The sequence below is a fragment of the Ursus maritimus genome, unplaced genomic scaffold (assembly GCF_017311325.1).
Source record: "Ursus maritimus isolate PB19 unplaced genomic scaffold, ASM1731132v1 scaffold_6, whole genome shotgun sequence".
Classification (NCBI taxonomy): domain Eukaryota; kingdom Metazoa; phylum Chordata; class Mammalia; order Carnivora; family Ursidae; genus Ursus; species Ursus maritimus.
In genome coordinates this window covers 70,914,480-70,936,893 of record NW_024426774.1, presented here as the reverse complement: position 1 = coordinate 70,936,893, position 22,414 = coordinate 70,914,480, and the positions used below count along the sequence as shown (strand labels likewise).

General features: G+C 53.0%; 1 protein-coding gene across 1 annotated transcript in view; it reads left to right on the top strand.

Annotated features, from left to right (window-relative positions):
* Window positions 1-22,414, top strand: part of PRKCE (protein kinase C epsilon) — a 512,271-nt gene that overhangs the window by 486,095 nt on the left and 3,762 nt on the right. The gene's annotated exons all lie outside the window — the stretch shown is intronic.

Below are 22,414 nucleotides of genomic sequence, written 5' to 3'. Positions count from 1 at the left end.
GCTGCGCCAAGTCTAGGGGCCGAGCCTGTGAGAGGCTGTCTGTGGAGAGCTCCCGCACCTGCTCTCCCGCGCCGTCCCTGCCGAGCCCTCGCCAGCCCCAGCACACGCCTCCGTGCAGCTTCTCAGGCCCGCGGCGGTGATGCCTGTCCCAGGGGCAGCCGCACTGGGTATTGGAGCTCGGCGGCTGGAAAGAGGGATCAGAGAGTGGAGGCTGTGTCCCGGCGGTGACCTTCTGCTGGAGGGGAGAGGGCCGGCAGTGCCGTCCTTACAGTGTGTGTGCATGCCTGTGCAGGGGGCGCATCTGAAGTCTGTTGGCGTGTCGCCCGATGAGGCAGTCATTCAGACTGAAAATTGGGATGGCCAGCTGGCTAGTTCACTGGGAGCACCGGGAATCTGTAACATGAGGAAATGGCAGGGTAGGAGCCCCAGAGCGGTGGGGCTGGGGTCCCGGGCGGGGAAAACCCGAAGAAGTCATCCAGTCAACCCTCAGCCACCCCGCGGCCCCTCCTCCCCCACTTACAAGTACAGGAAAGACCCTCCTGTGCTTTGTGAGTCATCCGGGAGGAATTCCATTCTATTCCAGGAGGTTTTCTGGGGAGCTATTACGGATAGTGCTGGGATTCTCAGAAATGTCCCAAGTTAGGAGGCAACTCTGAGCTGAAGGCGTGGTGCACGCCTCGGCCAGACTAGAACGTGGAAGGCTGACTGGCCCCGGACGCTCGGTCGGGTCACCGCTCCTCCTGTGCTTCCTCCTTTGGTTTTGATGAGTTTTGCTGGCCGGCACACAGCGTGCCACAGGCTAGATTTAGGCTCACCTTCTCTCTTTGGTAACATTACCTCCACCCCTGCCCATCTGTCCCCACCTTGGCTCTGGGGCCTGCTGGGGCTCTGGGCAAGGCAGCTGCACATGCCAGCCTGCTCAGTGGCTGCCCCCACCCCCCCCACACACCCAGAGGGGCTCTGTGAGTGGTCTGCAAGGACAAGTTTAACTGTGTCCCAAAAAAAGTGAGGGGAAGTAGGAAACCAGAGGTCAAGTGGAGAAGGAGGGGAAAACAAAAGACTCAGATCTGAGGGTACAATGTTAGTGTGGGTTTGGTCTACGGTAATCAACCCAGAGCAAAGTGGGAAGTAGCACTGAGCGATCCAGGCCTGACCAATGGGACCGACCAGCCAGTGGAGGTCTGCAGAATGACTCCCCCAGATCAAAGCTAGGCTTGCAGAGGGGTAGCCCCTCCTGGGGGTGTGGGGCCAGGGCACAGGGCAAGCCCGGGGGACTGTCAGCAGGGGGTGCGAAGGGAAGAGCAGGCCTGGGGTGCGGCAGAGGCAGGCACAGGAGCCTATCCCGAGAAGCCGCAGGAAAGCAGGGAATTAGGAAAGATCTTGACGATCAAAGACCCAGAGAAGTTTTCAAGTGTGGATTCATGGAGAAGAGTCTCCTTTGGGGGAACAGACGGCAGAACAGTGCTCAAATCCAGTGGGCGAGCGTGCTCTGAGATTTTGGAGGCCCCACGAAGCTCCCGTTTCCAGAAGCCCTTCCCCAAGGCCTAGCAATACCAGGGATTCCTCGCAGGGCTTCCACCCTCTGTCTGAACTCTGAGCCAATGAAAGGGCAAACCCAAGAGAAGTAACCCTCTGAGCTGTAGCTGTCTTCCCCCAGAGTGAGGGAAGGGCGTGAAGAACAGGTGTGAGGTTTCTGTGGGCCTGCGGGTTGAAGAAGGAACCAGACCCGGAGGAAGGGGTAAAGAGAGAAGAGGGACTCAGGAGGCCAGCCCATGACCCAGCCCACTGGAGGTGGGCAGGCCTCAGCTGCTCAGACAGGCAGGGGTGGCTGGCTGGGAGTGCGGGTGCTCCTGTGGGCCAGAGCGGGAGAGGGTCCCCGGGACCGGGCAGAAGCGCATCCCTGCATGAGGGGGTCAAGCTCACCTGGCGGTCAGGTGGGACTTTGTCTCCACCCAAAGCCACACAGGACCCATGCTTCCCTCCCTTGGGCGTCTCATGAGCCCCCAACTGGGGACCAGGGGGCAGGACTCTGCTTGCTTGCTTTGTTCAGGGGCTCAAATAGGCTTCCTGGGCCACGAGCGTCCCCTGGGAGGATGGCAAAGAGTAAGGACAGGGGCCGTCCGGGAGCTCCCAGCGAAGTACACTGGAGTCTGCGTTCCCAAAGACTGATTCCATCCTTGCTTCGCACGTCACCTTCTGTCCAAGCTCCTCCTCCCCCTCACAGCCCTCCAGAGTTCCCCTGGACACGGTTGGGGGTTGGGGGAAGGGCATTTATCCGGCTGGTTTGAATTCCGTTCGGAAGAGAGAGAACATCTGAAGGAAGGCTGAGAAAGGAAACTTAGGTCGCGCAAGAGATGTTTCTGGTCACGTTTCGAGCCGAATACTGTTGATCCTCACAGAGTTCCAGCTACAGGTCTTTAAAGATGTGTTCAAGTCATTTAAGTATCTGACTGCGTTTATATTCTAGAGACTTCTCTCTGGAGAAGTATCAAAATGGGAAAGAAAAGAACAGTCTACATCTCATTAGCAGGTTGGAGAGGTGTCCCGAGTGTGTCCCTAAGCTGAAAGCTCTTTTCTGAAGAATCTTGAAGGCACCACCTGAGTCCTCCGTGGGCTTGTATACAGCAGAAACGAATCTTAAGTTGAATTAAAGCCCGCCACAGTGACAAACATAGCGAAAGCCTCACCGGGCCCATGTGGAACCCACACAATGTTTTTATAAACCACCACCCACCTCTTACTAACTCAGGATTAACCCTGGGGGTATGAGTACCCGCTGGCTCAGCTGCCAGCAGTGGGGAAGGCTGGGCTTCGTACGCAGGGCCAGGTACCCACAGGCAGAACAGACCCCACCCACGAGAGGTCCCTGGAGAGATGTGGGGGGCTGAAGTGTGTTTACAGGGCAGGGGTTCCATCACAAGACAGGCTGTCCTCAGGCTGAAGGTGTCCCGTAGCTTCAGGGCACATCCGCTTCCTTTTGAGGAGAGCTGGGAAGGAAAGGTTTTGACAGAGGGAGGAAGGAAAGTGGGTTTGGAGCCTGGCATTGGGAAGACGTGGACAGGATAGTGGGTTGTAAGCCTCCAGGGACGGGGTGAGGTTCTTGGGTCTTAGGGACAGACTCCTTGAGAAAGGAGAGGACAAGTATGTGAGCAACATCACCAGCCTTACAATTCGGTGGTGGCCTCTAGAAGATGCGGGGGAGTGCTTCAGAAGGCAGTGGAACCAGATGCCCAGACCCATCCCCCACCCCCTGCAATCTCCTCATGCCAAAACCGCCAGGGCATTCAGTCAACGACCTGGGGCCCTGAGGGAACTCTGGGGCTCCTTTGTCTGGGGCTAGCTCCATTTGCTCCCTACCCAATGTCCTGTTGACATCACACCAAAATGCCAGCACCCCCAGAAAACAGCTGGAGAGCGACTACCCCGCTGAATTAGCTGGACATACTGAATCCAAGGACCTTGGGCAGGGTCCTGCCTGTCTGGTAGGAGGAAGTTGGTTTTGTCTGGTGGGAGGCGCTGGAGGTGAGGCTGGGTGAAGTCATGTCCTCTAGCCCAGGGCTTAAGAAGAGCCAAGACATCGTGGTATTGTTTTCTGGAGCTCCTGACTCTTCCCACTCCCGTGGCACGGTGGGAGGGAAAGCCCACGCGCACGCTGCGCAGGCTGGCTCCACAGGGGCTGACCATATACGGCAAGTTCCCGGGCCTGGTTTCCGTCCTCTCTGCGGGAAGCCTCGCCCCTCTGAAGATCTCAGCAATGAGATTGTGCAGATTTGTAGTTAGCCTCTGGCCTCTGGCCTCTGGTCCGGTTCCCTGGCATACCTTGGGTGGCTGCTGTCCCCTCCAGGCCTTTACCTTCTTGAGATGTTTGCTAAGCCGAGACTTCTGCTCCCTGGCGCCTGAGCCTCCCCGTCTAGCCCCTGCCCTGACTCACCGCTGTCATTAGGCCGACGGGGTTGCCTGCCGTCAGGTTTACGTCCCTCTGCACTCACCCGCACCCCAGGGCATTTTGCAGTGGCCCCTGCTTCAGTGTGGAGATTCCCTGTCGTTCATCCCGCCAGCCTTCTTGTATACTCTCCCTCCCTCCCCTTCCCTTTTATGCTCCTCCTGTCCGCCCTCTTGCCACCCACGGATTCAGACTTTGCACAAGCGATGTGCCATCGACGCCAGACCAAACACTCTGTGCCATCGTGTCCTCACATCCATCTCTGGAGGTGGCCTGCTTCAGAGCAGCGGCCCACAGGGCAGGCAGCAGGCCCCCCAGCAGCGGGCAGGTGTGGGGAATGGAGAAGCCAGTGAGGTGGGAGCCCAGGCCTCTGATGCTGGGAAAAATCTCCAAGCGTAGAATCATTCACCGGTCCCGCTGGGGATTTCGTGCCAAGGTGGCGGCATCACCCAGCGGCCAGTAAAGTGGCACGGTCTGCTTTTGCGTTACTGGTGGGCTTGCCTTCTCAGGGGACTGTAGCGGGCAGAAGCGACATGTTGGGTGCGGTCAGACGGCATCATCTGACTGTGCGGGTCTTGGAGGTATTTTCCCACTCCGGGCTTCTCTCCTGTGTGTTCCTCCTTTGCCCAAAAAGCATTAGGCTCTGAGATGATGGCTGCCAGGGCCCCAGCGCTGGAATTGGGGGCAGCCAGCAGAAGGGGGAGCACTCTGCCTCCCCAGAAACCTAGCTCTCCTCAGTGAAAGCCAAGGGCAATGAGGGAAATGCCGGCCAAGTAAACTTCTCTTTGTGTACGTGTTCTCTCTTTTCAAGTTTGCTTCAGTGTGAATGTCCCTCTTTAAGGTAAGGCCTCCAGAATGGGGAGTCTGTCCAGGTAGGTGAGCCCTCAGGCCCGGTGACATGGAGGCCCTTCCAACCTCATGATCCGTTTCCATCCAGCCATCCACACTGCATGACGGGACCCTCAAGGGAGGCCCTTCCTGCATGCTCCTGCATGAGCGGGCTGTGCTGAGAGAAAACTGGGAAGTGGGCTTGAGAACCTCACAACCTCACCAACTTCGCAGCCTGAGGGAGGAGCCCTGCCGAACAGGCAACCCCTTCCCCTAAAGCTCGCCCCCCTGTCCAAGGGACCACCTGATAGTGTGCACCATGAAAAGAGAGCTCCGGGTGCCCGTTAAAGTCTGTCCTCCTCCACCCAGCAGAGCAGGAGCGGGGCCCGGGCAGTTCCTACAGACGGCAGTTAGGACATCCCCCTGGACTGTGTCCGTGCCAGAGTGCCAGGCCTTAGCTTCCAAGAAGCTGCAAGGTCCCACAAAGAGCCAGGACACTGGTCCGGGCCCGGAGGGCATGGGAAATGTCCAGGAACCTGTTTCTGGCCGTTGCCCAGGTAGCGACATGGCACAGTGCACCAGTGCCAGCTCTGACCGCGGAGAGGCTTGGGTTAAAATGAAAGTGCTGTTGCAGGATAGCCATGGAAGCCCGGGAATTCACCCCCAGACCTCTGGCCTCCTTGAGCTCCAGCTCCTTATCCATAACGTGGGGATTAAAAATAGCCACTCATAAAATTATGCACAGGATTTGACAAAGCTGTGGATGTCTGGGAGTTTTTCAGCACCCCCAACCAGCCTGATCAAGCCCCCCTTCTCCCTCCCATCCCAGGAACCAAGAGCTAAGGCTCGCGGGAGGTGGTGCGGTGTGTGAGGGCCAGGCTGTTTAATCAGGTGTAGCCAGGTCCCCGTTGGGGCTGCAGGATCTTGGGAGAGTCGTCTCATCTCTCTGAGCCTCAGGCCGCTGACCCAGAGCTTGGGGATAGTACTGTCCTCTAGGCTGAAGGGCAAGGAGGAGTGCAAAGCAAATTGTGTGACGTGATCAGCACAGTCCTTGGGATGCAGCAAGTGCCGGGACAGTGCTGAGCTGATAGTACTGGAGACCCTGGGGGTCTAAGCCAAGCGGGCCGGACCTGGCACCGTGCCCGGAGAGGCCAGGGGTTCACGTGAGGGATGACACCATGTGGTCAGGGAAGCTGCCATCGCAGAGCAGAAGGGCATCTGAGGCCTGGCAGAGAGCTTCTGGGGTTTAATTCTGGCCCTGCCCCTGGTCTGGGATGGGGGTGGAGAACAGAGAGCCAGGAGCTAGGGCAAGGCAGAGACTCACCCCAGCCATTCTAATGCCCTTTGGGGAATCCCGAGTTTCCCCACAGGGTCTGGCCGCCTTTGACTGTGTGAGCCGGCCAGCACCTTTACTCCCCCTGCCTTCTTTCTCAGCGGGGTTGCTGCCCACACAGCCGTGCCACGCAGCCCTAAAGCGGTGGCAGTCTTTCAAGACCCCGTGGCCGTGGCCCTGTGAGCACAGCACTTTCCCAAGGATTTCTAAGCTAAACAGCCTTGGCGGGGCATCTTCGGACTGAGGGATCTCTCAGTCCCAGAATTGTGTTTGCAAGAGCATTCCTGGCCCTTGAGCTGCACATCACTTTGGTGCCCCCACGCATCACCCCAGGGGAGGAATTCGAGCCCTGGGCTGGGCCCCGGGTTGGGCATTTCTATAAGCTCCCAAGTTTTGGTTTATGACTCTACAGCTGTTAGGTTGGGATTTGCCTTCATGGGTTCATCCCACTAGCCTATATTGAATTTAATCTCGTCACCGTTCCACTAGCTCTGGAGGTAACACACAGACTACCGGGAGCGTGGGACCTACAGGGCTATGTCTGACTAGAGGGGAGAAGGTTCTCCAGAGGAGCTGGATCTTGGCTGAGAAAGCCATTAGGGAAAGACAGCTGCCACCAGGGAAGAGGCATGGGGGGAAGGGAGGGAAAGGCAGGCTTCAAATCTGCAATTTTCAGCAGGAATTTGGTGAGCATGTATCTTGTGCCATCTGTGAAGCCACAGAGGGGAAGGTTGGTTGACATAGGAGAAAAAGAATGCCCACCATCACCTTAATTACCATCTTTAGGAGTTCGGAGAGCAGGAGCAGTCTCTAACATGAGGTCCTTGGGGGAAGACAAGCATAGTGTCAAATCCAGGACTTGACTTGCGGAGGGAGTTTTGGGGTTTGCCCCTTGAGGTTAGAGGACAGGGAGGAGAGATGGTGTGCAAAAAAGAGGGCCCCGCAGACAGCCAGCGGGCAGGGCCTCTGTGGGCCGCGGAAGCCACTTCCCACCTGCAGTCTCATAGAAGGCCCTTCCCAGGCAGGGCCACGTGGCTGCATGAGCAGTGCCCTCCTGCCCCTCTCTTGCAGAGGAGGGTAACGGGTGGTCTGACGGCCCAGAGTGGAGGGCCAGTGGTCAGAGGCTGGATACTGGGCATTGAAGTAAAAGGGGAGAGAACCTCAAACCTTCCCCGTGGAGGGGCTCAGGCCTCCAGGCCTCCAGACAGCATTTACTCCTTGAAGGGTACAGTCACCAAGGGAAACCGTGCAAATGAACAGTGTTCCCCACCCACACCAGTGTCCAAGTCCAGGACCTTGAATCCCCAGGGGCCCAGCTAGCTGTCATGGAGAAAAGAAGCTCTTCGAAACCCAGCTCGGCCTCAGGGAAATTGGTGCCCTGTTTACTCCCCCACTGTTTGTGCTGGGGTAGCGGATGGTAATGGAATTGGATTTGGCCTAAACTTGACACTCACACATTATTCTAGAATTCTGGAATTTGACAGACACACATTAGGGATGTGGCATATCAGTATGGTTCCACATCCACGTCAGTCTTTTCAGAGTGAGGAGGCCTTCAGCACTCCGACCCTCCGTGTGATTCTGGCTTCTTTCTGGGACCTCCTCCACCCCCAAAGGGGGTTTCTTAGAGCTCAGAGCTTGAATGTCAGTGGAATGTTTCAGGTGTGCGAGCCCTGCTAGCTGTGGAAGAAGGTCGAGAAAGGCTGGGGCAGTGAGATCACGATACTTGCCTGAAGTAGGGAGATGGGAAGATAAGCCTGTGGTGGGGCTTATCATCTGTGAGGACTCGGGAAATAAAGCAGACCTTGACTTGGGTCTTCGGCCAGACTCCCTCCTCCCCCCCTCCTCCCGGCATCTCAGCTGGTATTTGGAAACCACAGGACTGGTCATCCCCCTGTGGGTGGACAGGGCAGATTCAGGCTACAGGTACCTGGGCACCTGGGATGTGGGTGTTTCACTAAATGATTCAGGATACAGTCCCCTCAAAACGTGAGATTCCAGAATTGAGCCCCCACTGTTTACCAGAGGCAGTGAGCTGGGCAGGACTGGCTGCTGGTCCCCGATATTTGTATCTGTGAGACTCGGGGCAAGTCACGGAATTTCTCTGCTCCCTTCTGGTAACATGAAGGACTTCTGTAATCTACCTAAAATGTCTTCCAGTCGCATGAGGGCTGGAATAAATCAACTTCATTGTAATAAAATTTACATAGACTACAATTTACCATGTAAAGCGTGCATTTGGGTGCATTTCCACAAATAGGTGACCCATGTTGCCGCCAGCATGGTGAATATATAGAACATCTCTACCCCAGACAGTTCCCAGGTGCCCTTTGCCCCAGGCAGTCCCTGATCTGCTTTCTGTCACCAGAGAGTAGATTTGGCTTTTCTGGAGTTTCATGCGCAGATGGAGCCATGTAGTATGGGCTCTTCTGTGTCTGCCGTCTTTCACTCAGCATCATGTGTTTGAGCTTTGAGAATTATAGTTTTAACCTTTTCCCGTGGAAAATTTCAAACACGTACAGAAGTAGAGAGAATCCCTATGTGTCCATCACCCAACACCAACAATTAGCACTGGCTAATTTGTTAGGGGAGGGATTTTTGTCTGTTTCGTGCATAGCTGTATCCTCAGCATAACTCCTGGCACAGGGGAGGTATTCAGTGTATATGCGTGGGGTGAATGAATGAATGAATTCTGTCGACCTACTGTGTTTTTCCAGAGAATATGTCTCTCTTAGCTCCAACTCCACATTCTTTTCTCACCTTTTATGGCCCAAGAGCTATTCCCGTTCATGCCTGGGAATTTGGGGTGATAAGATCCTGCATTAGGAAACCTGAAATTGTTGAATGGTAAGAGAGGTGGGTGACCTCATCTTGACTTGAGAGGCATGTATTAGAGTGTTTACAGTCCCTGTTTCAAAGCCAGCAGGCAGAGCAATAATAAATCCCGGCCAAGAGAACTGATTTCTATCTCGAACATTCTCATAAATAAGGAGGGGTGGTGGGATTGGTAAGTGGAGGAACAGGGCTCATGCCAGGACCAGATAGGATAGATTCTTTGGGCACCCAAAAGGTATCCCTCGGATTGGCTAAACCCAACAGCTGTCAGCAGTGACCCTGCTTTGAGAAGCAGATGCTCTGTGAGAAGGGGCCCCGTGGTGAGAAGCGGAGTGGGGCCAGCTTTGCCGCTGTGGGCCTGCCTGCTTTGCGCTGGAGGCGCAGTCCTGCTGCTGCACGTCCCGCCGCGTGGGGCCGGCTCGCTGCAGAGCTCGGGCGCTCAGGCCTCGGGCGAGCCACGGCACGCACGGCGCTGTCTCCTACGGCTGTTCATTCCTGGATATCCACACTGCGCTTCCTATGCGTCGTCAGTACCTCGCCCCCATTCTGGGCGCCCCGTTACCCTACTTCAGGGTCTCCCCAGCGGTGGGTTGTAAAAATCCATGTAATGAGTCAGGTGAAGAAAAAAAAATTAACGAAGAACAGGATGGGGTAGGGTGGGGTCAGGTCGGGTCAGGTGGAACAGAACGGAACAGAACAAGGAGAAAGATCCGGCTAGAGCACAGAACGCAGTGCAGGTGAAGTCTAGCTTGCTGAACCTTTTCTGGGGCTGGTGGGATGAAAGCACGTGTGCTGGCTTATATACAAAATGTATTTCTTACTGGGCATAATGAAACATTTCGAAGGGCTCTGCCCCTCTTCACTTCTAATGTCTAAAAAGTGACCCCAGAAAGTATAGTGGGGATGGTGATCTCGTGGACTGTGAGGGATACAGGGAAGAATGCAGGTGGTGGCTGGTTGGTTGGTTACTTGGTTGGTAACAGAACAGGGCTATTGGTGAAAGCCGCTGAACTGGGTGCCTGTGCTGGGCTTCAGGCCGCAGCCCTTTGCACCCACAAACACACTGATGCAGCAGGAGGCAGGATGGCACATGTCTGGGACGTGGGCCTGGAGGCCAGAACCCCTGAATTCAGTCCTGGCTGTGCCTTGGGCTCGCTGTTCGATGATCTCTCTAGTGGGAGCCGTGGCATGGTGTGCCAAGCACTGCGCCAATGCTAGGAATACAAGACAGACGCCCGGTGCGTCCTGAGTTAGCCCTAATTCTGAGAAGTCCCGGGAAAGAGGCCCCGGGGCAGCCCAGGTGTATGAGGGGTCCAGCCTAGGTTAAGGATAGTTCCCCTGGAAGGGGTGTTTCCTTCCCCCACGTAGTAGCACCCAACCCTCTCTTTAGTAGCAGCATGGAGGCCTTGTGGCCTCAGGAACAGTTTCAGAAGTCCTTTACAGCATTCGAGGGGGAATGGGCCCCCTTTACTCTGATCTCTGGTCTGAGAGGGTGGCGGGCTCACCGTCCGAGCAGAGCTCTTGAGCCTTGCGGTCCTCGGAGGACTCGGCAGGGCCCATGTAGTTAACCGGAAGCTGGCAAGTTCAGTCCTGAGCCAGGCACTGCTCGTGCAAGAGGCTGCTGCCTGCCTCCCTGGGGAGCCAAGAGTCACGGGGCGCTGGGAGGCACCTCCAGGCCGTTTATAACCTCCACACTGAGTGTCCTCGAGCACCCGTGGGCACCACGCTGATGATGAGGACTTAGCCTGAGCACAAAAGGACTCTTGGCTGCGATGTATGCAGTATGCATTTGTGACCCAATTTGCGAGTCGAATAGTCACAGCCAAAGGGGTGCATACGTGTGGAGCTCGGCAGGCCGGGAGGGTGTCGGGCTGGGAGGGTTTGCCCCGATAGAAGCACCCACCCTTCAGAGCTGCACAGAAACACTCCCTTCCCTAAAAGGAGTAAAGAAATGCTGTCTGTGGAGGTAAAGCTTTGATACAGATGGCTTCACCTGGTCTTAAAAGAACCTTCTTGGAAAGAGTTTCAGGTACATAGTCTGAGTCCAGGGGACTTCTCGCACTCATTTTCATAGGGTCACTTCAGCCTTCCCGCCGAGCGCTGAATATGCCAGTGGGGACATCCTGTGCTGGGGACCCCCATGGTGCAAGGAACTGAAGCCAAAGGGGACATTTCAGGTCCTGAGAATGCCTCTCAGGGCTTCCTTCCCATGTGGATTCCTTGGAGTTATCATGCCTTGGAGAGACCCAGGCTTTGTACAAGGGGAAGCTTGGAAATCTGTGGTTCTTAGCAGTCAAGAATCCAAGCCCTTCAAGAATCTGATACAGTAAACTCCAGGAAAATGTTTCCATATGCACAGCAGCCTGTACTGTATTTTATGAGGTTCACGGAGGCCCTGAAGTCTGTTCCCTCATGGAGGGCTTGGTGAACTGGCCAACAGGCAAAATCCAGCCCACTGCCTCTTTCTGTACAGCCCTTGAACTAAGTAAGAATGGTTTTTACATTGTTCTTCATATGGTTGAAGAAGAACATTTCATGGCACATGAACATTTTATGAAGTTCAAGTGTCAGTGTGCATGCATAAAGTTTTACTGGAACACAGCCATATTGGTGCAATTGTATCTTGTCCAAAGCTGCTTTTGAGCCACTGAACCAGAGTGGAGTGCTGGTAACAGAGACCCTAGGGACCTCAAAATCTAAATATTTACTATATGGCCCTTCGGAACAAACTTGCCACTCCTGCTTTGGGAGTAAGAACCCAGGGCAAGAGGCTTGCTTGAAATACTTCACTTAAACTAATTGAGCTGTAACTGGGTGATGGACATGAAGGAGGGCACGTGATGTAGTGAGCACTGGGTGTTATATAAGACTGATGAGTCACTGACCTCTTCCTCTGAAACCAATAATACATTGTATGTTAATTAATTAAATTTAAATTTTAAAAATTCTAAAAAGTAATCAAGCTGTAGAATTTAGAGGTAGAGCAACTTTGAAAACCACCTTGACAAGTTTCCCCACTTGACCATGTTAAGCAGGGGATGCCGGGTAGTTGTGTCTTGGGTTCTACTTTCAAAGTTCTGGGGGGTTCTCGTTGGCACTGCCTTCCAAATGACCCCAACTTTCGGGTAGTTGCTATGAAGTTTTGTTTAAAAAGCATCGTAACAAGTGTACGAAGTTTGGTAACAACTTCGTAGTAGGGATACTCGCCCTTCCCTGTAATGGACCTCCAGAGAGCCAGGTCTGTGGACCCCTTCTGGACCGCTATTTCACAAACAAATTGTAACTGGCTGAATTTCCTGGATCATTGAAGTATTTGCTGGGCGTGAGGGAGGTGGTTGGTGTTAGCTAGTAAGCGTTTCCAAAGTAACTCTTCAAACGGAATTTGTGAAAATGTGTATTTTTTATAGTCTAGCAAACAATAATGAGGGGACAAGGAGAGAGTGGAAATTGCTGGATTGCGTCAGACAGCTGATTTGACAGAACTCAGCTGTGGTGGTTCATTCAGAATGCCTGGTACTCTGAGGGACTTGGTCCTTTTAAAAAATATATGTATACAGACTTCCTCAGGAGTAAAGCAACTTTCCCTCAGAAGTGGTTTAGACAAAAGGCAGTTGACCACATTTTGGGAAGGAGGCATTCGAGGCCACCACCTGAGGCTTGGGTGGCTCCTCAGCTCTGCAGGCCAGCGACAGAGGCCACCATGCGCCCATGACCCTCTCCTTTGGACCAGTGAACGGCCGGGAACCAAATGACTCCCCATTTTTAAATCCCCTGAAGTGAATCACTTGGGCTTAAAAAGCAAATGGGTGTTGATGTTCTTTTCCCGTAAAAGATGGAAGCAACTTTACTAGAGTAGAGGTTACCAACTGGAGATTGTGTGACCCTTTCAGCCAAGCTACCATTTTTTTTTTAATTGAATTAGTTGGCAACACTTAAAAATTAGGAGACTTAATGTGAAAATGTATCTGGAGGACATTCAGAAGACCTGGAAACCCTGGGTCTTCTTCCTGAAGGCAGTATCAGCGGGTGAGGCATGCGACGCCCACTGCGCCCCATTCTCTAGTAGCTCCCCATGTTCCCCAGGCCCCCCCTGCACACCCACACACCCTGCTCATTACAGAGGAGCTATGATGTCACAACCAGCAGCACTAAACGTAAAATGTGTCTTCTTTTTGTTTTTTTTTTTTTAATCTTGCTTTATTCTAGAAAGTTTAAAGATGGCCCACCAGGATATACAAAGTACGTATTCTAAATATAATATCCTGGAAAATAGGAAAGAAAAACAGGGGCAGGAAGAAAAAAAAAATCAGGAACGTTCTTTGGGGGGTGTCGTGTCACACATCTGGCTCTTGGCTTTTGAGAGCAGACTGTTCGTTCTAGACTCCGGAGCACATAGGACAAGAAAGCACGCAGGGTGCCCCGATGAAACAGTGACTGTTCTGTGAACTGAGATGAAGTAGAACTCTCTCTCAAGGACCATCCGAAGACAATGCCGTTTGTTCTACTTGTGATAAATGTTGATGAGAAAGCCGAGGCTAATAATTTACTTTTATTTTATGCCATGTGCTATTCTCTCGACTTAAAAGTATTCTTTCATGTATTCCTCATAACCAGTGTATGGGGAGGACTACTAGCACCGCCGTGTCACAGATGATGAAACTGTGGCACAGAGAGACTGCATGATTTGCCCAACGCTGCAAAGCTGGGCAGAAGCAGGCGTGGAATGCAGGCAGGCGGCCACAGAGCACACGCGCTAACCCGCCGAGCTACCCTGCCTCTCAGGGGTGGCACCTGGAGAAACCAGTGTGGTGCCCGGTGAGCTCTTGGATGTCCCAAAGTATAAAGGCTAATATCGAATAAGGAAAGGAGGGCATGACATTGAGAAGGAAGGCCAGTATGTAGCGTGAACTTGAGAAGAAGCCAAATCCAGAACAACCCAACCGTAGGCCCCTAAATAGGCTTTTAAACCACAAAAAGGCCTTTTGAACCTGCTAAGGAAACGAAGGAGGAAAGGGATCCCCTGCGCCTTTACACAGAGAGACTCAACCAGGCTGCTTGTCAGAATCACTTACGAAGCTTTAAAAAAATACAGAGGTCTGGGCCTCACCCCTGGAGGGTCCAGTTCATGAGGTGTGGGGCAAGGCCCAGGTGTCCATGTGGTTGCACTTTGGGGTTTTTATTGTTATTGTTTTTGTTTTTTAAGTTTTTATTTTACTCAACTGGCGCTCATCATGGCATGCGCGCTCCTTAATCCCCATCCGCCGTCCCCACGCCCACCTCCCCTCTGGTAACCATCAGTTTGTTCTCTGTCGTTAAGAGTCTGTGTCTTGATTTCAATCTCTCTCTCTCTATTTGCCCTTTGCTTGTTTGTTTTGTTTCCGAAATTCCACATATTAGTGAAATCATATGGTTTTTGTCTTTCTCTGACCCGACTTACTTCACTTAGCATGATACTCCGCAGCTCCATCCACATTGTCGCAAATGGCAAGATGGCATTCTTTTTCATGTCTGGCTAATATTCCATCATAGATATGCACCACCCCTTCCCTATCCATTCGTCAGTCGATAGATACTTGGGCTGCTTCCATATCTTGGACATTGTAGATAACGCTGCTGTAAACATCGGGGTGCACGTATCCCTTAGAATTAGTGTTTTTGTCTTCTTTCAGTAAATTCCTCATAGTGCGATTGCTGGATCGTAGGGTAGCTCTGTTTCTAGCTTCTTGAGGAGGCTCCATACCGTTCTCCACAGTGGCTGCACCCGTGCGTGTTCCCACCCACGGTGCACGAGGTTTCCTTTTCCAGCTGCACTTTGTTTGCGATGCATAGACAGGACGGAGAACCACTGTGTTAACCAGTGACAAAAAGCAAGGCTGTTATTTTGTCTCTAACTTTTCCCCAAAGGGGAATCTCTTGGAAGTACAAAGATTAGGGCAAAACCCACTAAGAGTGAACTGAAATCCAAGGGAGGTACATTAATGAATCACATTTCATAGAGCTCCCCAGGGGGGCGGGGGCACGCCCGGGGCCAGGTCCCCGAGCAATGGCATTGCGTCTCCGACGTGGGGCCAGCCTCACTGTTCCGTAAGGCTCCTGGTGATCCAGCGTGCAGCCCCCGCTCTAGGCTCAGGTGAAGTACAGGTCGGCTTCCTGAGGACTCTGCTCCGCCCACTACGTGGTAATTTGGATTTGATGGAATAGAGCGGTGATACCAAATGCCGGGAGATAGGCTAACAGCCTCCCTGTATGCAAAAATGCAGAGAATGTGGATTTGGGATACTTGGAGTTAGATGCCGTAAGAGTGAGATCTGGAAGTTTTTATAAGAAGGTAGCTTGTGGACGCTTGAGGGGCAAATGGTAATCACTTGGAGCCAGTTACGTTCATTTCTAGATCAGCAGACCAGAGAAATGAGGCAGGCATTTTGTGTCCTTGTTCCAGCAAATTAATCGGAAGTCTCTGATATCCTCCTCCTGAACAAGATGGAAAAAGTGACCATGGCTGGTCCGTTCACAGTGGATTTACCAGCAGTGCCCCCCCGAAGTGTGCTGGTGGACCTGTCAGCTCTGCAAGAGGGCTCTGTAGAGGGGAAGGCAGAGGGCTCCGAGCCTGAGCCTCCCTCACGCGGCATCTTCATATGTGTCTTAATGGAGTAACGGGAGGCATGCAGTCATGTTTTAGGATGACACAGAGCCGAAGGATAGAGCAGAGAAGACGGGTGATAGAATTAACGTTATATTCCCATAGTACTTTACGGTTTACATGAGCTTTACTGACATGCTCTTCTAGAACCCTTGGCAAGCGAGGTCTATGTATCGTCCCTCCTTTCTTGGTCACAGACTGAGATCAGAGAAGTAAATTACAGAATCGTTATTTATGGGGCTCTCCAGAAGCCAGAAATAAGTACCAAAATAAGAAGAAATCGAAGTTAAGGGTAAAGGATTACATTTGGATTCAAAGAATCAATTTCAGAAGATTGACATTTGTATTTGTTTCCTGGGGCTCCAGTGACAAAGTACCACCACCCGGGTGCCTTAGAACAGACACCTGTTCTCTCACAGTCGTGGAGATGAGAAGTCTTTAATCAAGCTGTCAGTAGGGCCATGCTCCCTCCATAACCAAGGCTGTGGGGGGTGGGGGGGTCCTTCCTTGCCCCATCAGGTTCTGGTGGTTCCAGACGTTCCTTGCTTGTGGTGGCATCTCCGCTTTCCCAGTGGCGTGCCCCCTATGTCTCTGCACTGGGCTTCCCTCTGTGCAAGTCTGTCTCTGTAGTCAAACTTCCCCTTCGTCTAAGGACACCAGGCACATTGGGTGAGGGCCCACCCTCAGGACTTCATCTCAGTTTGATGACATCTGCACAGATCTTATGTCCAAATAAGGTCACAGTCTGAGGTACTAGAGGTTAGGAATTCAGCATATCTTTTTGGGGAGACATGGTTCAACCATAACGGGGTTCTGTTGGATTGAGAACACTAAAAGCATCAGTGATTCATCACAGCTACTTGAGAAATGATAATACATCGATGCGATCTAAGCGTCAGTTTAACTTGAGGGTTCCCACCAAGTGGAAGGTCATGCCACAGCACTTGGCATGCGCATTGCTCAGACCAGAGTCAGGAGTCGAGAGGTCGGCTGTGGCCACTACTTGCTAACGAGGAGGTAGATTTTAAAAAGGCAGGGAACCACCGAGGGCTCAGAGCAGGGTAGGTGCTAGAAAAGGTCTGTGGACCGCCCAGTGCCAGGTGAACTCTGTACATCTTGCCCTGATTTCTATAAAGAAGATTCAAAAGTCTGACCAGTGCTTGGTTAACAAAATTAAGAGGGGGAGAAAGGGATGGAGGGTTATGTTTGGAGAAATTTCTAGGTAAATGATCATTAGCTTGAAATTCTGTTCCAACCCTCATTTTTGCCAAGCAAGACACTACGCAGTTATACATTCTTTATTTCATCTAACTTCACATGTAGGCATGCGTGTATAAACGTAGACACGTGGACTCTGTTATTTAGAATGTGTGGTCTAATGAATATACGTATGTGTATGCAGCTTTGGTTCACTGATAATGAGCAAGCATTCTAATTATTTAAATTCTTGCTTTTCAAGCTTTTAAAAGAGCAAAGTGGAGCTTAGACAAGACTATTGACATTTCAAAGCTAGGAGGAATTTGGGGTTTGACTGTTACGGTGAATGAAATTCATTCAAGCCAATGGATATTACGTTCTGCTGTGTCCCCTGCTTCGCGGTCGGTACCTTCTGGGATCTGAGAGGAGACTGTGACACACAGGACATATTAGAAAGGGCTGGCCGTATGCGGGACCCAGGAAGTGCCGTGGGGGCTGGGAGGGGGTGAGACTGGGTGAAGCTGCTGTCAGAGGGAGTTGGAACCTGACATGGGACCTGGACAAAAAAAGCTGGCCCTTTGGAGACCGTGTGGAGAGAGCCTACCCCTCCCCCACCCTCCCCCTTCTGGTCGCAAGGGGATCACAGTGACCGCTACCTACAGTCCTGTCATGCCAGGCAGAGGTAAAGAGCGCGGCAGGGACCAGCGAAGTGGCCACATGAAAGCCAGCCCCACGCCCCAGCCTGTGAGATTAGGGAGTTTTCTCTGTGCTTGAGAACAAAGCCATCTGTTGATCTCCTCGTAATCAGATGAAGACAGAAGCAGAAGTCGCTGGCTCCTCTGGAAGCTCATGTTTATGACTTCAGTACAGTGAGTGAAGGAGGCGCACCAGCCAGACAGGAAGCCAGCATTCAGGCCGCCTGCCCACGTCCATGCCGACGTCCAAGCGCTACCACAGCCCGCTGAGCCCCAAGCCCTCGGCCGCCTCTGGTGCTTTAGAAGGCAGGCCCAGCGGCTCTGCTTCTCAGATGCAGTTTCTCAGAAGGTTCTGGAGCTACCTGTAACTATTTCCATAAGCTGCCTCACTCCCCCCTCATTGCAGATACCAGAGACATGCCCTTCCCCCACAGTTGGCCTCAGGCCTCTCAACTCCCAGACCTTATCTCTGAAGGGATGCCAGCGGGAATGGGAGTGTCCTTTTCCTCTAACAGCAGCCACAAAGGGGTAGTGACATAAACTCCCCTCAGTCCATCTGTCTTGATGGAATTTTCCCAAACCCTGGTTGGACCTGTTTGTGTTTGTCTCCTTCCAGCCGTCAGGGAACCCCAGGGCCCTGAGCTGACCACTGCTCAGAGAGGAAACCCCACGAACTGGGCCTAAGGCTATGTGTTTCTCTGGGCTGCCCCGCTCTAGGCCCCTCATGAGTCAGACGTCAGCCGTCATGCCGTGTCGCCTGCGCCCCCCCCAGACGAAGAGCCCCTCTGGAACCACAGCCGCCAGTGGTCCTGAGTCCAGTGCACTTTACTAGCTGTAGATAGCGTAGCAGCAAGAGAAGTACATTCACTCCTTTTTCAGCAGATATCTACTGAGCGCTGACTGTGCGGGGCAAGGCACTAGTCTGGGGACGGAATGTGCGTTCAACCCAGTCCTTGTCCCCAAAGCTCACAGATGAGTCGAAAGGAGGAGGATACATGCGATCCGTGCTGTGCTAAGTTAGGAGAGGTGATGCACCCATAAGAGGCATGGAAGGCCAGGAAGGCTGCTTGAAGGAAGGGCATCTCAGTTGGGAAGGGCAAGGTAAGAAACAGCTGGGTGATGAGGACGTGGGGGCAGAAGGAGGGAACAGGAAGAGGGGGTTCCAGGCCGAGGATTAGCTGTGCAAAGGCTTGGAGTCGAGGGAAGCCGGTGAATCCAGAGAACCTCATGGCACAGCAGGGCCCAGAAGAAGTGGGCAACTAGGTGGGGATGAGATCCTGAAGGGTCTTAGAAGTAGAGGACTATAAGACCCTGGGGCTTTTCCCAAGAGCGTCAGGTGCCATTGGAAGAATCTCAGTCTCTGTAAAAAGCCCTGGGATGTTCGGGCAGACCCTGGCTCTGCACTAGCTCAGCATTTGGAGGCATACAGAGACGCGTAAGGCTCAGTCCCTTCACGAGGCATGTGGCATCAACAGGCAGATCACACAGACTGTGTTGGGTAACGGCCAAGCTGTACGTGACGTGCCCATGGCACACAGTTGCCAAGACTTGGAGGGCACATTTATTGGGTGCCCATTCTATGTTGGGGTCTGCACTAAGGCACCTAACATCTGACATCTCATTGAGTCCCCAAAGCAACCTATGGAGTGCCTGTTACTACTTCCATTTTACAGATGAAAAGACTAAGTCTCAAAGAGTGGCTTCACACAGTATCATATAATCAGGAAGGGCCAGGCCCAGGACAAGAGGTCAGCTGGTGCTCGCTCTCCTACTCCATAGTTGCCCCCCTGAGTGTGGGACAAGGATGTGGTAAGGGCTTCATGGAGGAGATAAGGTCTGAAGAGGTCCCAGAGTCACCTCTCAGGCTCCACAGTGTGGGCTAAGAGTCTGACATTTAGATTTCTGGGGAGGCGTATGGGATGACCAAGGATCTAGGTAAACAGGAGCGTCTCTGGGGGTTTGCGCATCTGAAACTTGGACTTGAGTCTTGTGCTTGCTGAGAGGAAGGCAGCAGCTTTGCGAAGAGTAAAATCATGAGTCTTATAGGCTATAATCCCCAGTCCTCTTCAAACTGGAGACTCCATGCATGCTGTCTCCATCTATTAATAGGGGTGGTGTTTCCCAGAGATCCCTGCTTTGGAAAACTCCTCAAGCGTCTAAGGTTAACAGGCATTGCACGTAGTGGGGATGTTGGCTTTTGAATTGGAGATGAGTAACTGACATGCACCTAAAATGCTTCCAAGGATTTGGAAGGGCCAGGGCCAGGTTGCATAAGGGGGTGGGTGAGGCAAGTGTATTTTTCTAGAGAGCACTTGAAGAATGGCACAGTCACTCACATGCTACCGAGGATTCTGTGACCCCCTGGAAAGCCAAGAGGTGGGCCAAATGGCTCCCCAGACTAGCATGAAATGGAGCTAGAGATCCTCTGGGAAGGACATGCCTAGTTGTGCTGACTGACCCTGGATCCCTGGTACACAGCGGGTGACAATGCTCAGACATCCTGTGGAATCTCGCTCTGCCACCGTGCTCGGCTGACCTCGGGAACTGAAACCAGTTTCCATGACTAGTGGCCACTCAGGACTGACAGAAGCGCACAAGCAGTAGGTACACAGGGAGAGCCCATGTCAGAGCACTTCCAGCTTGCCCCGGCTTCTCTATACACAGGCTCCCCTCATGCATGCCCGGTGAGGGGGAGCCGGGAAAGAGGGGTCCCTGCTTCCGTAGGTACTGGAGACCCAGGCACGGCCCACCCTTGGCCATGTCACAAAATGAGTTTTCCTCCCACCCTCTTCCTTGCTTCTCTTCTTCACCCCTCTTCTACCACCCCTTCTGCTGCTTTCCAGCTCCTCCTGCCGCCCACCGGGGAGCTCTCTTGGTCACCTCCTGGGATGATGCTCAGTGCTTCCCAAGTCACTCCTCCCCACCCCATTTCTCCTTCTAGACTCATTTTACCCGGCGCAGCAGGCCCATACTCGGCAACCCCTTCCTCCGTCCAAGTGAATCCATCCCTCCTTGGACAGAGATGTTCAGAAGAGGCATCGTGACCCCCTTCCCTCCAGCGCCGGCCCTCTCATGTCACTGTGGGGCTTGGTATTCCTCTCGCGAGTCCCTGTCCTCGCAGGGCCCCCCTTCCCTTTCCTCTTGCGGTGTACATACTGGAGGTGGAGACAGATCGTCGTCCTGGCTAGGAGCCAGCCCTCCTGGTAGACGTGACTAAGCCACCTCTTGGCTTCCCCATCTCAAGGGCAACATGCATGTCCTTCAGCTGCAGGTTCTCTTTCCATCCTTTGGGTTTTCTCTGTCTCCCTTCTGCCTCCCCTCCAAGGTCTCCGGAACCTACTGAGCTATGCGGCTCAAGGCCAGAGAAAAGACACCAAGCAGGACTGATGGGTGCTGAAAGCTTCACTCATCCCTGTTCCATGCCGTCCACCTGATTCTGATCTCAGCCTGGGGTGATCTGCAAACATGCTCCCCCGCCAAGCTCACCCAGAGCAGGTCACCCACTCTTGCCCCAACCACAGCCTCTCCTGCCACGCGTGCCCACTGGCGAGCTCTCCTGCCTCCTCTGTAGCCTAACAGCCTGGCCTAAATGTCTCCTGGTGGGCTCCGATCCTTGCCTTGTCTTTCCATTTCTGCAGGGCGCAGCTCTCCAGACGCTTCACGCACGCAGCATCATGCAGAGACCTGGATTTGACTCTGACTCTGCTCTTAACTAGTCAGGTGACCCTGGTCGAGTCACCAGATCTCTTTGAGCCACACTTTCTTCATCTGTAAAATCAGGATAACAATACCTGCCTGTTCCAAGGATCAAATAAGGAAATGAACGGAAAGGTGCTTCGTAAACTGTAAAGCCGCCCTTCCCAGACCGTGTCCTGCAGAACTCTGCTCCTGAGGGAGGTGTCGAGAAGCTATTCAGGAAGAATAAAAGTTTCATGTCAAGTTTGAGGAAGGCTGCCCTAAACACAGTGAACCCGGTTTCTTGACTCAGGACGTCTCAGAGCCTTTATCCGCCAGTGTACGTGACAAACCTCCAAGAGCCGGGTGCAAAAATAGCTTTGTCGCAAAGCCACTTTCTGCACAGACCACTTATGAACGTCTTTCAGGTCACTAGTTTCCACAGAACAAAGCATATATTAATATTATTCCTCCTACAAATAATAATGCGACTCTTTCCACAAGATCCATTCCATCATCCAGGTCGCTAATCCTGGGTTAACACCAGTCAGTCAGCACCTGGAAGAGTATGGCAGGAGCTCCTTCGAGCCCCTGGCATCCTGCCATGTACTGTGGGGGCGGGGGGCTGGCACTGAAGGCCCCTGCAGTTGGACTCATCCTCCATCCCCAGGCTGGACTCTACCCCAGGCGGCTTGGTGAACCCATCGTCGTGTTCTCCATCTTCCGTGTTCCTGCCCCACCCCCCACCTTTGCCCCCTCTCTCCCCCTGCCAAGGTGACTTCTTCCCATCTCTACCAACACGATTGTAACTCATTCTTCCAGTCCCAGCCAAGTCCCGACTTCTCCATGGAAGGTGTTCTAACTCTTGCAGTGTGTGTTCGAGATGGGAATACTGGCTCCCAAATCAACCGGAAGTCCCAAAAGGCAGAGGGTGTGATTTACACTTCCAGATTTTCTCCCCAAACTAGGATTTGTCTGATTGCTGCCCCCCACCCCCCGACAGACCATAAGCCCTACCTTGGGAACTTGAGCCTCCCAGCCAGGTATGGGTTCTTCTGAGCTGGGGAGTCAGGGGTGACTTTTTTCCCATGTTCATTCATTCAGTATATGCTCCCTGTGGGGAACCCAAAGCTGAAGAAGACAAGGCCCCTGCCTTTAAGGACCTCTTGGTCAAGACAAACACACACAACTCATTGCAAGTCAGCATGTTGAGTGTAGTCATAGAAACAGCGTAGGAGCACAGAGTAGGGTTCTTAGTGGGTACGTGT